At 45.9% G+C, this 17,518-nt stretch overlaps 1 protein-coding gene across 2 annotated transcripts in view; it reads left to right on the forward strand.

Moving 5' to 3' along the window:
- Window positions 1-17,518, forward strand: part of BRINP2 (BMP/retinoic acid inducible neural specific 2) — a 500,040-nt gene that overhangs the window by 423,255 nt on the left and 59,267 nt on the right. The window lies entirely within an intron of this gene.

Consider the following 17,518-nt stretch of genomic DNA (forward strand, 5'->3'; position numbering starts at 1 on the left):
CACCGAGGAAGCATCTGAGTACGCTGGTAACCGAGACACACTTGGGCTTTCTGGGTCACAGAGCACACTGGGGTACACCAGCACAGGAGAACCCTCAGGACATGTCGGGGAACTGCCAACCTCAGAGTCCAGCACGACAAGACCAAAACCAGTACCGGACAGAGAATCATCATGAGTGGAGGTCACAGGCACTGGACTTCCAAAAGAAAACTCGGATACAAATTCAGAAATTTCTGTGACAATAATATCATCTTTGACTACATATGAGTGAAGCTCCATCAGAGCTGAAAAGGTAGCCAGCAAGGCAGCAATGCCTACGGAAGAGGGTAACCCCTCAGAAGAACTTGGGGGGCAGGAGACATCTCCTACAAGTTCTGCACCCTTTGGGAGGAACTCGGAGACCTCCAGAACATCCAACAAGACCTCAGGAGCATCATTTTTCAAGTTTTCTAAAAAGGATTCTGAACTATCCATGTTACAGGGCAAAACTGGAACTTTATTTTGTGGACAGGGCAGATGTCCCAGGAATGGTTCCACCATAACCTGAGACTGGATCTCATCATCATGAGGGGAATGTACAGGTATATTTACTGGAACACACACTGACTCCCTAACTTCATTCTCACTGTACCCAGAATTCTGTGTGGCAGTCAAACTAGCTTGTAACTCCAAAACTGCAGAAAAACAAGTAAAAATAGCAGCAATACCTAGACGAGCCTCTAGGGGCAGGGCAGGAGATATTGTACAAGGCAATGTTGACTCATCCAGAGTACAGGGTGGAGAGTCAAAACTTCCCTCAGAGCAAGAAAGGGACTCACAAATGTCAGTGTGATTGGACATCATATTGTTATTCATGGTACAGGGCAGGTTCAGAGAAAGCGTCTCTGAATAAGGCAAAGAGGGTTCAGCATCAGATTCGCAAAACCGAAGCGCTGTCTCACTCTTAGATTCGGCTAACAATGTCGAATCCGAGGAATCAGAACGCAAAACCTGCGAATCAAAATTCACTTTAGGTTGTGAAACTGACGCTTCTATAGCGCAAACCTCCGCGATCTGCGGAGCAGACTGCAAGGCATCTAGGACCGAAACGCTGGAGCAACTGTCCCCAGGCAACGGGCCCTTACAGGTGTGAACAGGGTGAGACAAAGACTCATCTGCAGAAGAAATAGTGACATCAACAGGACAAGCTTTATTAGGCATATTAATTTTACTTTTGACGCTGCACAGTCGAGAAACTTTCCCCATAGCAGGGTCACAGACGGAAGATCTCAAAGATCTGTTTCTAAATGACAAAGGATCCCACACATCCTTGAGGAAACCGGCAGACTCATGCCGATCACAATCTGCAGGAACATCCGAGAAACAGGCATCAGATCGCACAGATTCAAACTGCACACTGTCAGGAGCGAATCCTTCAGGATTCGCACAGGAATCAACCACAGCGGCACACTCATTCATTTCAGATTGCACAAAGTCAAGACTCACATGCTTTACCCCAGAAAGGCAGGAACAATCATCCGACAACGATGTCTCTTTATTGGAATCAATTGGTTGGTGTGTGTGCAACTCATCCAAAATCGTTTGCCATACATAGATCACCAGATCCACATCATCCTTGTCACATTCATCGGAATCAATCAGAAGGTACATAGAGTCAAGACAAGCATTCAAGACATCTTCGCTTTTTGCGATGTAAAAATCGCAAAAGGCTTTCCAATCAAAATCGAATTCCTCCAGCAGGGCCCCAACATCCCAGGAAGCAAATGGGGGTTCAAACAGGCCAGTATCCAAATAATCTCCATAGGGGTGGAGTTCAGGAACAAGAAAAGATTTTTTAACTGCTTTAATGTAGTGTGCGATCCTACCTATAGCAGGATCCACATAAGCTTTGGATTGGGGCAGAAAACCTGGAAACTGATCAGCAGATGCATTATAAACATCATTATCATACTGTATGGTTTTGCCCATTTCAGACTTGACAGAAATAACCTCTCTATCTGTGGTTGCTAGGGGCAATGGATCTTTCCACTGGGAAGCCTTCCTAGATCTTTTACGTTTAGACTTAGAGGCTTTGGATGGCTGCTTTATGGATGAAAGAGTAGATGGAACAGCTGATTGAGCTGCTGACAACAACTCATTAAGGGGGTATGGTAATTGAGGTAATCTCAGCCAATTGTGAATTAAAAAGGCCAAGAATTCCAGGGGTCTTTGACTCAGGAGATCTAACACATCATAACCCCACATTGACATTTCGCCCCCCAACAGAATGTAGACCATTTGGGGGGCCCAGGTAGACACTGGGGTGCATTGGAATTCAGGGTTCGCTAACAGTTTCGTACACTCAGACAAAAATTCGTCTGCTGATTCAGGTTCAAGTTTTTTAAATCTCTTAAAGGTACAAGAGCCATATTCGACAAAATCGTACAAATCGGAAATTCCGTCTACACTGGGGTTTTGGGTTGGGCTGGTCATTCTGTCACGATTGTGGAACTTTCCCCGTGATCAGCGCACAACGCGTGCGCTGACACGGCGGAGATCCTCCACAAGCGTATAATTTGCAGGAACCCAGCAAAAGGTGCTACGCACCTGTAGAGGGAAATTCCTGTCGCCAGATGGCGCTGGGGAGTGCAGAGGAACCAATCCTCTGTACCTCCACAAGTGCCAGACAGGAATTGTACGAAGCGTAGAACGCAATCGCAAGAGAGGCGATTGTGAATGAGATTGAGCAAAAGGGATAGGTTGTATGTGTGTGCGCCAATCCAGACGCCACTCCGCGACCGCGCACACACAACAGCAGATACGAAATAGGAACGCGATCGCGAGAGGTGCGATCGCGAGACGTGACACAAGGCAGAACAGAATAGAATACGAGGGTAGCAAAGGCACAGCAAATACAATAAGGAGATACGGAAAATAACAACCGCTAGCTAACCACGAACACCGCACTCATTCGCAACAGTGCACGCGGTTATGCGCGATCTCCACGTGATAAGCACAATAGAGACAAGCACGCCTAACTAACCATAAACAGACAAACATGAAACAGGGGACGTGAGCGCTTGCTTAACGGTTACCTCACCGAGCCTGTAGCAAGCGCAGCGGACAAGACAGACACACGAAAAACAAGAACTAGGCAGGAAGGATCCACCGCTCTTCCGCCAGAGCAAGTGTGATCCAAGCAGGAACACAGATCAGAAAGATCCACAGCCGCTAACGCTAGCGGCTAGTGCGATCTCAGCAAGACAGAACGATTCGCTATCAACCGCCGTTGGTGACAGCGCAATCGCGACCGACAAGACAGAACAGAAGGATCCCCAGCGCTCGCACAAAGTAGCTAGCGCGATCCCAGGAAACAGAACAGAAGGATCCCCAGCGCTAGCACAAAGTAGCTAGCGCGATCCCAGGAAACAGAACAGAAGAGATAGCTGGCAGCAACCGCTGCACCAGCTATACTCCAAGAACATAGATCAGAACCATTTCCTGTCAACCACCATAGGGACAGGACAATGGCAAACAGGCAAGACAAGACAGAACAGGCAATACAGATAATACAACCTGACTGGGCTAGAAGGGGAGCCTAAAGCAACCCCCAGGAATTAACTATACTAGATAGCAATGGCTGACACTCCAGCAGTGTCCATCAGGAACTGAGCATGGAAGGGAAATGACCAGCCAAGCATTGTGGGAAAGACATAGTACTTATAGTACACGCCTCCAATGAATGTGGCCAGGCAATTTGCATGACAACGTATGCAAATTCCTCTGCAAGCACAAGCTGCAAAACTGACAGAAACTCTTCTTTCCAGAGTCCTGCAGCATGCAAACTTACACAATGGTCAAAGGGCTGCCTGTCTGCACAGGCAGCTGAGCAAATCATCACAGAAATACTGGTAAATCATTTTGTTGTGATAAGTAGTGATTAAGTTATTGGCGAATGAAAGGGAGGAGCACTGAAAGTGAAAATTGCTCTAGTCCTTAAAGGGAAAAACCCTTAGTGGTTAACTAGTTAAGGACCACTTCAGCAAAAAAGTAAGCAGTTCAAAGAGGTGACAGGTCTTGGACTAATTCATGGAGGATTCTCAGGGTTTTGTTTTCAAAACCATTTCCTGAAAGACAGTTTATAAGTCTCACTGACAAAATGGTGTGCAAGATTGTAGGGAGGCTGGCTGGTATCTTACTGTTTTGGCGGTCAACCTGCCATCCAGGAAATGCTTTTGAAAACTCTGAGAATCCCCCATGAGGAGATAGACTAGTCCAAAGCCTGCCGATTCAGCCAGATTTTAACTGCTTACTTTTTTTCCCTGGAGTGTTCCTGTCAGTTTTTCAGCATACAGTGCGAAAGAGGCCTAAAGTGTACTTTCCTTTGTTTTTGTTAATAAGTCATGTATTGCTGTGAAATTCTCTGAAATTCTCTAGTTTGGTTAATGGTCCCCAGAAACTACTCAGCAGCTTTCACTGAAAACTGATTTCATCCTTCGGTTTAGGGAAGTCTGGACCTTGCTTTAGCAAAAATAAATAAATGCATGCATGCATGCATAATACATATACAATACTTTTAAATGCATATATAAATACATAAAGAATTACCCTTCTGAGCACTAAAATGAGTTGTGCATTTTGATGTGACTTCAATTATGATTATGATTAAGAAATAATTCATTCCCATTACACTTTTATTTTTTTTTATACTTTTTATTTTTAAAAACCTAAATTCATATTGTAGTCAAATGTAAATTGATGCCCCCCAGGCAGGGCCCTGTGCTGTGAGGCCATAAATCCATATCCCGCTGCTTCCACTGCTATTCCTATTCTGCCATTGCCATTTCTTCCATTTTTGTCTACACTACTACTTAGTAGCCTAAGGCTGGTTTCACCCTTTTTTTTTGTGTCAGTGATGTGGTGCATCGCGCCGGCCGCACTGCCAAAAACAGGCCTTCAAAAAACACTAGTACACGGTGTTCACTGTCTGACAATCAGCCAAGTAGGAAGTGATGCGCGCTTGCAGTCACTTCCTGCCTCGGGTATGCGGAAGTGCACGGAAGCATCTAGTAAAAATACGCTTCCACACATGCGTGCTGTGACGTCAGCTTTGTTTTAAAAAAGCGTTGCCATAGACTAACATGACTTCCTGGACGATCGCAGCGGGTCCCATGCGGTAAGGTAGTTCTGCGCCAGTGTTAAATTTGCCACTTTACCGCTTGGTGGGAAGTATGAACTTCCACATAGGGTTTCATTAGGCTCTGGTAGCAGTGCGGCAATTTGCGCCAGTATGAAAGGGCACTGAGTCCCAGAGTTTCGGCAAACAGCAATTCAGAGTTGCTCTCTCAAAATCAGAATCTTTATTTCGCAAAGCATGACTGGGTCGTGCCTGGAATTGGGCTTGGCATGTACAAGATACAACTATAGGATAGGACACACAGAATACGTCAGAAGAACACCAATTCACATGCAGAGCAAAGCAGGTTGGCACAGCTCACAGAAACACATTGATTTAAAATTCAAGAACTTGAACACATTTATGTACCATGTGTTTCAGCAAGCATGATATTGTTTGACTCGAAGTGGAGGGGGGGGGGGGAGGGGAGGAGATTACGTAGAGAGAGTTCAGAAAGTTGACAGCTGCGGGGACAAAGCTGCTCTTGTGTCTTGGGGTCCTGGTGGCAATGGACTGAAACCTCTGGCCTGAGGGGAGCCAACTGAAGAAGTGGTGGCCTGAATCTCTGAATTGTACTTTCTGATTGACTGACATTGTCATGTGACTGGCTGATTGTGCCAGTGTGAGGCAACCTTGTCACTGTACGTCTATCCTTTTCTGTATACTGTAGTCAGTAATTAGCGAACGCATGGAAAATCATGTGATTTGTTTGATCAGCTGATAGATTTGCAAAGGTCTGATTTGCTGTGATCACATCCAGGATTTTTTATTTAAAGGACCACTATCCTGAAAAATTGTAAAACTTAAAATACATGTAAACCCATATAATTAAGAAGTGCGTTCCTTCCAGAGTAAAAGAAGCCATTCATTACTTTTCTCCTGTGTTGCTGTCACTTACAGTAGGTAGCAGAAATCTCACATAACTGACAGGTTGTGGACTAGTCTTCGCATCACTAAGAAGTGGAAACGGGCCCTTACACAAAGAGGCTGGCCTCCTTGCACGCTGCACACGATTTTAACAGTTGGACAGAGCAACTGCCAATCACTAACTGCTTTTAAAAATAAAGAAAACCATGAGAACCCCACCCCCATGAAGAGATGGGCCCCCACCCCCATGAGGAGATGGGCTAGTCCAAAACCTGTCAGATATATCTGAATTCTACTACTTACTGTAAGTGACTGGAACATAAGAGAAAAGTAATTTCTAGCTCTGGAAGAAATGCACTTCTTATTTGTATGTGTTTACATGTATTTTATGATTTTCATGATAGTGTTCCTTTAAATAACCCTTTATTAAAGCTTCCACATAAGTATTTTTTTATTGCTATTATTTCTGAAAATGGCCATTCAATCAGCTTTTTGAGGCAATGGTTCAAAGCCGTCCACCCTCATTGTTTCCAGTGGCTGCTTAGCTAAATGTGAGACATTCCACAGAGCTACTAGAGTCTGCTGTCAGTTCTATCTGAAGGGTAAAGGATAAGGACAACAGACAGACAAGAAGCATTTTATTTCTAAATGAAATTCACTAACGACATCTTCCATATTCATCTCACTCCATGTGTTCTTTCAACTTCACAATATTTTTATTTTATTTTAACTTTAAAGGAGAAAGAGAAAAAGACAGGTAGTCACAAGGAAAAGGCAACTGACAAAGTATATAGTGACATTATGAACATATGAAAAAGACAGTATGCTTCCTGCAAATGTAAATGAACATGTCCCTAAAGCGACATAGAATTGCTTCTGTGATCCAACAAAAAAGGGTTACAGAGGAGCAAGAGTCTTGGTATGATATGTGGATACAGCTTCATTAAAGAGAACCAGAGGCGGGGTTCTCACAGCGAAATCCCCATACAGAGGCTGGGTCTGCCTATAGAGCCCAGCCTCTGTTGCTATTTAGATCGCCCCTAAATCCCCCCTGCGCTCAGGTAGACCCCATAAATCACAGCCGCGCTGCGCGGGCTGTGTTTACCTTTGTAACGTCAGTCTCCGCTCTCCCCGCCTCCTGCAGAGCTCCGGTCCCCGCCCACGTCCCTTCCCTCCAATCAGCGGGGAGGGAAGGGACACGGGCAGGAACCGGAGCGATGCAGGAGGCGGGGTAGAGCGGAGACTGACGTTACAAAAAAAAAACACAGCCCGCTCTGACAAGCTGTGTGTCAGCAGCGCGGCTGTTATTTACGGGGGGGATTGCAGAGCACAGGGGGGCTTAGGGGCGATCTAAATAGCAACAAACGCTGGGCTCTATAGACAGACCCAGCCTCTGTATGGGGATTTTATTCTCAGAACCCCGCCTCGGGTTCTCTTTAAAGGACAACTGATGCAAGAGGGATATGGAGTCTGACATATGTATTTCCTTTTAAACAATACCAGTTGACTGGCTAGCCTGCTTTTCCTGCGCCTCTAATACTTTCATCCACAGACCCTGAACAAGCATGCAGCGGATCAGGTGTTTCTGACATTATTGTCAGATCTGACAAGCTGCATGCTTGTTTTAGGTGTGTGATGTAGACACTGCTACAGCCAAATAGATCAGCAGGGCTGCCAGGCAACTAGTATTGTTTAAATATACTTCTCACTTCAGTTGTCCTTTAACACAAGTTAATCACTGAAAGAAAGAGAAATGGAGTGTTAGGGTGGGTAAATAGGTGGAAGGTAGCAAAGACGAATTACTCTAGAACTGAAAAAATGGTGATCCAACCAGGTCTTTCTTTAGGGTAAATCATTTTACTACCGATATTTGAATTTCCAATGAATATTTGAAGTCAAGCCAGCCTGCCCAATTTGTTATAGAAGATTTCAGTTTTTCAATTTCAAGAGAACAAAATCTTTTAAAGAAAACTGCAAACTGAATGTATTTATGTCTGTTTCACCTATAGCTTAAAAAACGATATGCGGAAATAACTACCTAATTAAAAGACAAGGGAACTGATGCACTAACCAGCGGTAATATTGTTATTTGGAGACAGCGCCCAACTGCATTACCGGTACTACCACCAGCAGTGTATTGCGAGTTACGTGATTAGCGAGACCCATGGTACTCGCGTACCGTGACTGTTGCTACAGTAACACACTAGAGATTGAATTGCATGCTGGCCATGAGCGCCTTCCGGCTGTAATTTCATGCAGCCAAATGGAAACGTTTGTAACATTTACACCCTACTCTACTCACACTCTACTCTACCCACACCAGTCAGCGAAGAGTAGGGTCCCTTTTGATAGGATGACCTCATTGCAGTATAAGGGTCTAGTACAAAATCCTTTGCATGCAAACCATTTAGGAAGCGACCATCCTCCATTAATGCAACTGAATGCAATTTCATGCAAAATAGTGCAACTGAGTGCGAATTTCATGCAAGTTGTTTTTATCATTACTAGAGTTCCTGCTTGATGTGAGTGAGTGCAGAGTGTTTATTGTTGTTTGTATGTGAATTGGCCATTTCCCTCAGCACCTCCTCTTCCATTTAAATTCTGGGCCCTCCATAGGATTACCACAGCACAGCTCCCCTTGCTTGCGTGAACTCAATTATTTAATGTGAGAAAATGCGGAAAAGCCGCCGCGTGTGCTCAGAACAAGGCGGCTTATTCCGCGTCTAACGCGGCGGCTTGCACGCGTAGGCCTACATCGGCTAGTATAGTGGAACGCGGAGAAACCGCCGCATGCCCTGATGGCGGTGCGGCTGGTTCCGCGTCCAGCGCGGCGGGTAGTACACAACACATGTCTGGTGTGGCTGGGACTGATAGTCCACACAGGTTCAGAAGGATGCGCGCGCGCTGAGAGGCAGAACTTTTATGACAGCCAGAAGGGAGTCAGCTGACCAAGCTGGTCAGCTGACGAGGCAACCAGTTCCCATTGGTCCAGCACTTAGAGGAGGCACTGGAGAGCGCTGTGCTATATATACTGGGTGCTGGTCATTCTCTGGTTGTCTGCCATTGCGATCACTACGTGGAAGCATTTAGACCTTTCGTCAGAATCTGTGTTACCATTCTGTTATACTTCAGACTAGTTCCAAGGTGTTGATGATCACGGAGCTCACACCCAAGATTAGGGACTTGTGTTACCATTCTGTTATATGTCAGACTAGTTCCAGGGTGTTGATGATCAAGGACCTCACACCCAAGACTAGGGAATTGAGTTACCATTCTGTTATACTTCAGACTGGTTCCAGGGTGTTGAAGATCAAGGACCTCACACCCAAGACTAGGGACTTGTGTTACCATTCTGTTATATGCCAGACTAGTTCCAGGGTGTTGATGATCAAGGAGCTCGAGACTAGGCATTGTTTATTATCTGTTATGACCTTCTGCTTTCCTGACCACTCTTCTGATCACTGATTCGGTACTTCGCTATACCTGATATTCTGTTGCTGAACCCTGTGTGCTTTAGGATTACCAAATTAGTCTCCTGTCCTTGTACTTCATCTGTCCGTGTGTTGCCGACCTGGCTTGCCTGACCTTGAGAACTATCTCTCCAGTTAAGAGATAGTTCACAGATCTGTCAGTGACATCTTCCTATTGGTGTCACTCACATTCTGGTCCTTCCTACTCCCAGCCTGACTCCTCCCTCTGGGAGATTCCCAGGCTCCTGGAAGGTACTTGTTCTCTGGTGCAGTATTCCTTACTGCCCTTGTACCTGTTCTCCAGGTACTGTCCTCAAAGTATTACTGTTGCACCAAACACTCATATCACTCAGGTGTCCAGAGGTTAGTAATATATCTGATTATGGGTGATACTGCAGATCATCAATAATCAGGTGTATATATCTGTATTTTTGGTGATACTGCAGATCACCAATAATCAGACCCTCTCTGTGTTACACCGATCGTTACAGAACGGCAGACCAAATACAAATGGACGCACTCACCTTCGGTGGAAAACATCAATCAAGTGCTGGGCTGCCACCAGACGGTTATTAACGCTTTGTCTGGATCTATAGAAACCCCTACAGACGGCTGTGAATGAAGTGCGATCTCCTCCTAGCACAGACATACGCATGCCTGTACCTGAAAAATGTTCTGGTCACAGATCTGACTTCCGAAATTTTAGAAGTAGAGTGTTATCATACTTTGAGTTAAGACCTAATTCTTCAGGAACTATGGCCCAAAGGGTTACCTTTATTAAAACTTTGTTATCAGGCGATTCTCAGACCTGGGCGTATAGCCTTCCCATCGGTCACCAGGCCCTAACCTCTGTAGAGGAATTTTTTAAAGCTATGGCTATCATTTACGATGATCCAGACATTGCCTCGACTTCTGAGCGGAAGCTCAAACTGTTACGTCAAGGCAAAAGTCCGGTTGAAGATTATGCTGCTGAATTTAGGAGATGGTCAGTATCGGCCAGGTGGGTCACATTTGCCCTTTTAGATAGTTTTTTTATCAGTGTTGTCAGACGAGGTCTCCGATCTTATGTTAAGTCAGCCTGAACCTAAGTCCATTGATGAGGCCATTTCATCGGCCATCAGAATAGATCTCCGGCTGCGCTATCAGAGACAGACCCGGGGTAAAAACCACGTGAGAATGGTGTCCCACGCTGCACCATCAGTGACTCCACCTCCACCCGCTTCAACTCCACCAGAGCCAATACAGATTGGTCGGTCAAAGTTGACTCAAGTGGAGCGGAAACGCAGAAAATCAGAGCAGCTCTGTCTTTATTGTGCAGAGGGGGGTCATAGAGTGCAGAATTGCCCTAAGAAGTCGGGAAACGCTACTGCCTAGGTGTAGTTGGGGGTAATGCCCTGGGCGTGCAGTTTTTACCCCTAGATGATAAACGTTTGCTTCTTCCCTGTACTATTTCGTGGGAAGATAGGTCTGAAGTCACTGAAGCCTTCATTAACTTAGGCTCAGCGGCTAATTTTATGGATTACGAATTTGCTAAAAAGTTGGGTATTCCGGTCACCCCGGTAAAACCACCGATTCAGGTTACTGCAGTAGAAGATTCCCCTCTGCAGGGTAACAGTCCTCTGTCACAGACTCCAGAAGTGGGAGTCACAATCGGGGTGTTGCATAGAGAAAATTTGCTTTTCTTTGTGTTACGAATGACAACCTCCACGATCATTCTTGGCATGCCTTGGTCACAACTTCACTCACCTCATATTAATTGGGCCACTGGTCAGCTAACGAGCTGGTCTTCCCATTGTTTTCATCATTGTTTAGCGAAGGTAACCTTGGGTGAGACCAAGATTCACGTGGAGGGATTGTCAGATCAGTATTCTGAGTTTGCAGGCGTGTTTTGTCCTAAGTCAGCCGATAAACTTCCTCCACACCGCCCTTTCGATTGTCCTATTGATCTCCGGTCTGGTTGTATACCCCCTAGAGGTCATCTCTACAATTTATCTGGGCCCGAAAAATTGGCCATGCAGGAATATATCCATGAAAACTTAGCTAAAGGGTTCATTCGCCCTTCCCGGTCGCCTGCTGGAGCAGGTTTCTTTTTTGTAAAGAAAAAAGACGTAGGCCTTCGGCCGTGCATTGATTATCGGGGCCTGAATAAAATCACAGTAAAAAATCGCTATCCATTGCCTTTGATAGACGATTTGTTTACGCAGGTCACCAATGCTAAGATTTTCTCAAAGTTGGATTTGCGGGGTGCACACAACCTTGTACGGATCAGAGAGGGCGATGAGTGGAAGACGGCCTTTAACACACCCGATGGGCATTACGAGTACCTGGTGATGCCTTTCGAGTTATGTAACGCCCCGGCCGTCTTTCAGGAGCTCATCAATGAGGTGTTCAGAGAGGTTTGAGGAAAATTTGTCCTGGTATACTTAGATGATATACTAATCTTCTCAGCCAGCCTCTCAGAGCATAGGGATCATGTCAGGTTTGTGTTGCGTAAGCTGAGACAAAACATGTTATATGCCAAATTGGAGAAATGCATTTTTGAGGTAACATCTGTCGCCTTTCTGGGGTACATAATTTCAACCTCGGGCCTTTCTATGGACCCTGCCAAAGTCTCTGCTGTTCTGGAGTGGCCTCAGCCAGTGGGACTGAAGGCTCTCCAGAGATTCTTAGGGTTCGCTAACTACTATAGAAGGTTCATAAAGGGGTACTCCACTGTCATCGCACCCCTCACCAGCCTCACAAAGAAAGGGGCAGATACTAACCACTGGTCCCCCAAAGCTCTTGCTGCTTTCTCCACCCTGAAGGAATTGTTTTGTACTGCACCCATTTTGTGACACGTCGACATCTCCTATCCCTTTATTGTGGAGGTAGATGCCTCAGAGGTTGGGGTAGGGGCTGTGCTGTCTCAGCGTTCTGGGTTGCAGGGAAGGTTACACCCGTGTGCCTATTTCTCCCGTAGATTTTCACCCGCAGAGAAAAACTACGATATAGGCAACAGGGAGCTCCTAGCCATTAAATTGGCCTTTGAAGAATGGCGTAATTGGCTAGAAGGAGCAGAACATACGATTACAGTTTACACTGATCACAAAAATTTGGAATACATCGAGGGGACTAAGAGATTGAGTCCCCGACAGGCTCGGTGGTCACTGTTTTTCTCGAGATTCAGATTTATAATTACGTACACCCCGGGTAGTAAAAACATTAAAGCAGACGCTTTATCCAGATGTTTCGAACCAGAGACAGCACAGCCCTCAGACCCAGAGACCATTATCCCACAGAAAGTGGTATTGGCAGCCACAGAAACCTGGAGGAACTGGACTGAAACTTTAAGTCCCTTCCAGCAGGATGTCCCTGAAGGAAAGCCTGAAGGGGTCATGTTTGTACCGTTGCCATTTCGCTTCCAGATATTGCAGATGTTCCACTCCCACAAAAATGCTGGACATCCTGGTGCCACCAGAACACAGGACCTTGTTGCTAGGTGTGCATGGTGGCCTTCATTGGCAACTGACTGCAAGGAGTATGTGAGAGAATGTGCAAGAAGTAAACCCTCCCGTCAGGCACCTGTGGGAACATTGCAGCCTTTACCCACCCCAAGTGAACCATGGACCCATTTGTCCATGGATTTTGTGGGTGAACTCCCGAAGTCTGAGGGCATGTCGGTCATTTGGGTGGTAGTCGACAGATTCAGTAAAATGGCCCATTTCGTGCCCCTGAAAGGACTCCCCTCGGCCCAGGAGTTGGCCGATCTCTTCATCCTGCATATCTTCCGGCTGCATGGCATTCCAGAAAATATAGTGTCAGATCGGGGAGTCCAATTTGTTTCTAAATTTTGGAGGGCATTATGTCATCAGTTGGGCATGGAACTTTCATTTTCGTCGGGCTACCACCCACAGACCAATGGTCAGACCGAGAGAATTAATCAATCTCTGGAACAGTTTCTAAGGTGTTATGTTGCGGATGCACAGACTGATTGGGTCAAGTTCTTGCCGTTTGCAGAATTTGCACACAATAATTTGAAAAGCTCTTCTTCTGGATTCTCTCCATTCCAGGTGGTAACAGGAAGGTTGCCTAGGTTCTCCCCTTTGCCAGTAGCTTCTACTCCGTTTCCAGCTTTGGAGGCTTGGCAAAAGTCATTTAAAAACATTTGGGGAATTTGAAAAAGAATCTAGAGAAGGCTTTTCAGAGTCAGAAAGGACAAGCTGACAAGAAACGTTCCATAGAGTGGAAGTTCCGGCCAGGAGACTTGGTCTGGGTGTCCACTCGTCATTTGGCTCTAAAACAGCCTTCACCCAAGCTAGGACCCAGATTTGTGGGTCCTTTCCCAGTAACCAGGAAAATCAACAATGTTACTTATGCCATTGATCTTCCTGCCAGCATGCGTGGTGTGAGATCGTTCCATGTATCCCTGCTTAAGCCAGCAGTGCATGTAGATTCCACTCCTCCTCCCCCTGTTATGGTGGATGACCAACCTGAGTATGAAGTGGAAAAGATTTTAGACTCACATATTGTACAGAACTCAGTACAGTATTTGGTTCACTGGAAGGGTTATGGCATTGAGGAAAGAACATGGGTACCTGATTGCCGCATGCATGCGGATGAATTAAAGAGGGAGTTCCACGCCGTACATCCTGAGAAACCGGGTAGGAGCTGTCAGGAGTCCACTCCTCAGAGGGGGGGTACTGTGAGAAAACGCGGAAAAGCCGCCGCGTGTGCTCAGAACAAGGCGGCTGATTCCGCGTCTAACGCAGCGGCTTGCACGCGTAGGCCTACATCGGCTAGTATGGCAGAACGCGGAGAAACCGCCGCATGCCCTGATGGCGGTGCGGCTGGTTCCGTGTCCAGCTTGGCGGGTGGTACACAACACATGTCTGGTGTGGCTGGGACTGATAGTCCACACAGGTTCAGAAGGAGGCGCGCGCGCTGAGAAGCAGAACTTTTATGACAGCCAGAAGGGAGTCAGCTGTGACGAGGCAACCAGTTCCCATTGGTCCAGCACTTAGAGGAGGCGCTGGAGAGCGCTGTACTATATATACTGGGTGCTGGTCATTCTCTGGTTGTCTGCCGTTGTGATCACTACGTGGAAGCACTCAGACCTTTTGTCAGAATCTGTGTTACCATTCTGTTATACTTCAGACTAGTTCCAGGGTGTTGATGATCACGGAGCTCACACCCAAGATTAGGGACTGGTGTTACCATTCTGTTATATGTCAGACTAGTTCCAGGGTGTTGAAGATCAAGGACCTCACACCAAAGACTAGGGACTTGTGTTACCATTCTGTTATATGTCAGACTAGTTCCAGGGTGTTGATGATCAAGGAGCTCACACCCGAGATTAGGCATTGTTTATTATCTGTTATGACTTTCTGCTTTCCTGACCACTCTTCTGATCACTGATTCGGTACTTCGCTATATCTGATATTCTGTTGCTGAACCCTGCGTGCTTTAGGATTACCGAATCAGTCTCCTGTCCTTGTACTTCATCTGTCCGTGTGTTGCCGACCTGGCTTGCCCGACCTTGAGAACTATCTCTCCAGTTAAGAGATAGTTCACAGATGTGTCAGTGACATCTTCCTATTGGTGTCACTCACGTTCTGGTCCTTCCTACTCCCAGCCTGACTCCTCCCTCTGGGAGATTCCCAGGCTACTGGAAGGTACTTGTTCTCTGGTGCAGTATTCCTTACTGCCCTTGTACCTGTTCTCCAGGTACTGTCCTCAAAGTATTACTGTTGCACCAAACACTCATATCACTCAGGTATCCAGAGGTTAGTAATATATCTGATTATCGGTGATACTGCAGATCACCAATAATCAGACCCTCTCTGTGTTACACCGATCGTTACATTTAAACTTCAAAAATAGCTAAAGGGGCCACTAGACTTGTAAGCTATAAATCTGTCTGCTCATTTGAGACTTAGATAATTTAGTCTGTGCCTTACCAATTCTCGGTATGTGCTCTGCTGTGTAAGAGTGTTTTACAGGTCAGTGTGCAGGGCACAAAGGGTTATCTTTGCATCTGTTGCTGTGTACTCCTGCTATGCATAGGTGTGTCTAGGGTGTGGCACGCATGGTCTCTGTACCTGACATACTACCATGGGGCATCTATCATCTCTGGGAGATTGGATAGGATCTAGGGACAGAAAGCCATTGCATATGGTTGTCATAAGGGTCTATCTGTTACTGTCTTTCAGTGGTAACATTCTGTCCTGTTATGTTGTTTGGGTGGATAAGTAACTGCTGACGTATTTATATGTTACTGTATGGCTGCCATTTGCACCATCTGGTTCTTATTTGCCTACTTTAGGTAGGCCACACCCCTAAATGTAAAAGCTTGCTCCATCCCTTCCTACCCAGGGCACAGTTTCACTGCTTATCAAATAAGCCTCCATTTCCTTAGCTATGCCACCGCAGCTATCCTATACAATAAAACCTAACTGTCCCTGCGTACACTCATGTCCCTGTGTCCCTGCATCCGTGGGTTTGCGCTACTGCCCATGTGCCGCATGGACAGCCATTGGAACAGGAGGACGGGGCCAAGGAGCTGGACTGGTGCCCGCATGCGGTGCTTGTGCATGAGCGGTGGCGGGTGCATGCGCAGTGACATGCAGCGGTGGTGGGCTTATGTCTACTAGTGAGATAATAAAGGGGATGTTCTGGAATGGTTGATCTCTGTGTATGCATATGAATAGGTGCAGAGCTTCAGGCAAGCATAGCTTTCAAAATGTGCCTTGTCTAATAGAGTACCTTCAGTCTAAAAGACAGAGCCTGTCATGCTTCAGGATTGGGTGTTCTTAGTGTTAATTACTTTCCTGATAAGCTGTGGCAATGCAGGGAGAGGTTTCTGAAGAGCTTTGTCAGACTTTGGAAACATGGTGGCGACTGCATTGCTGAGGAGTAACACCGGACTGTCACTTGCAAGCGAATTACAGCTGATCAGATAAGTAGTTAACCCTGAGAGACCCCCAATCCTGGATCATTAAGGCAGAGCTCTGTCATTTAAACTGGAGGTACTCTTTAAGTTTACGGTAATTGAGCTAAAACAAAAAGGCAAAAAAAAGCTCCCCTACTTGTACCGTAACAGGTTCCCTTTCCTACCTAAAACCATCACTGAAGTCTAGAAAGTTGCCGTTTGTGCTTTTATCAGAGGACGCCTCCACCCCTCCGCATTATCCTTCTGTCTGGAGATAAGCTGCTAGAGGCTTTCTGGCGACTTGTAAACAAGAAAAGACTGTTTAAGATCCCAAACACAGACCTCTCTTGTGAAATAAAAGAGAACAAACTGTGTTGTCGGGATACAAGACTTCCTGAAAAATTAATGAAACCGTTAGTGAACTCGGACTTCTTGCATAGCTACCCATGCTTGCAACGCTAGGTACAATTCAACTCATCTGTCTTAAATCAGTCAAAACACAACGGCCTAAAAACTTTCCTCTTCTTTTATTTCCTCTCCTGGTTTTTTCTTCTCTAAGTCACTGGGTTTATTTTATGCTAGCTCGCTCCAGCACTGGGCACTCGGAAATAGGCACAGTACAATTTAGCTTCTCTGTCAGCGAGGCGCTTGCAGGCAAGTGCGGACCTGATATGAATGCACAATCACATCCAATTTATTGTATGCAAAGATGTTTACCAATAAAATACTTGTACTTTTTTTTCCCCTTTGCATTTATTATTTATACTTAAAATAGAAGCAAGGTTATATTCCCAGGGATCCTTTGTTAGATCAGACATTGATGTTCACGCTGCTGTAATTAACTAGAGCTTCTGGGTCTCTCAGCCAATAGGAGGTGAGCTACGGAGTTTTCTTCGGTAGCTCTGGCAGGCAGACTGAGATAGGTACAAAGTGTGCACCTGGTTTTAATAGGTGATGCCCATAAATAATAGTTACAGTGCCTGCTAATTAGCTTTGGAAGGGGAACGTGCTCATAGTCTATTCCTAGAATTCCTAGCATGAGACCAGCAGGGTTTATATGGAGATGAATGCCCCTTCAGCACTATAGAGATGAATGCGCTAGCGTTGAGATGTATTCAT

Source organism: Hyperolius riggenbachi, chromosome 6, assembly GCF_040937935.1.
Source record: "Hyperolius riggenbachi isolate aHypRig1 chromosome 6, aHypRig1.pri, whole genome shotgun sequence".
NCBI lineage: Eukaryota > Metazoa > Chordata > Amphibia > Anura > Hyperoliidae > Hyperolius > Hyperolius riggenbachi.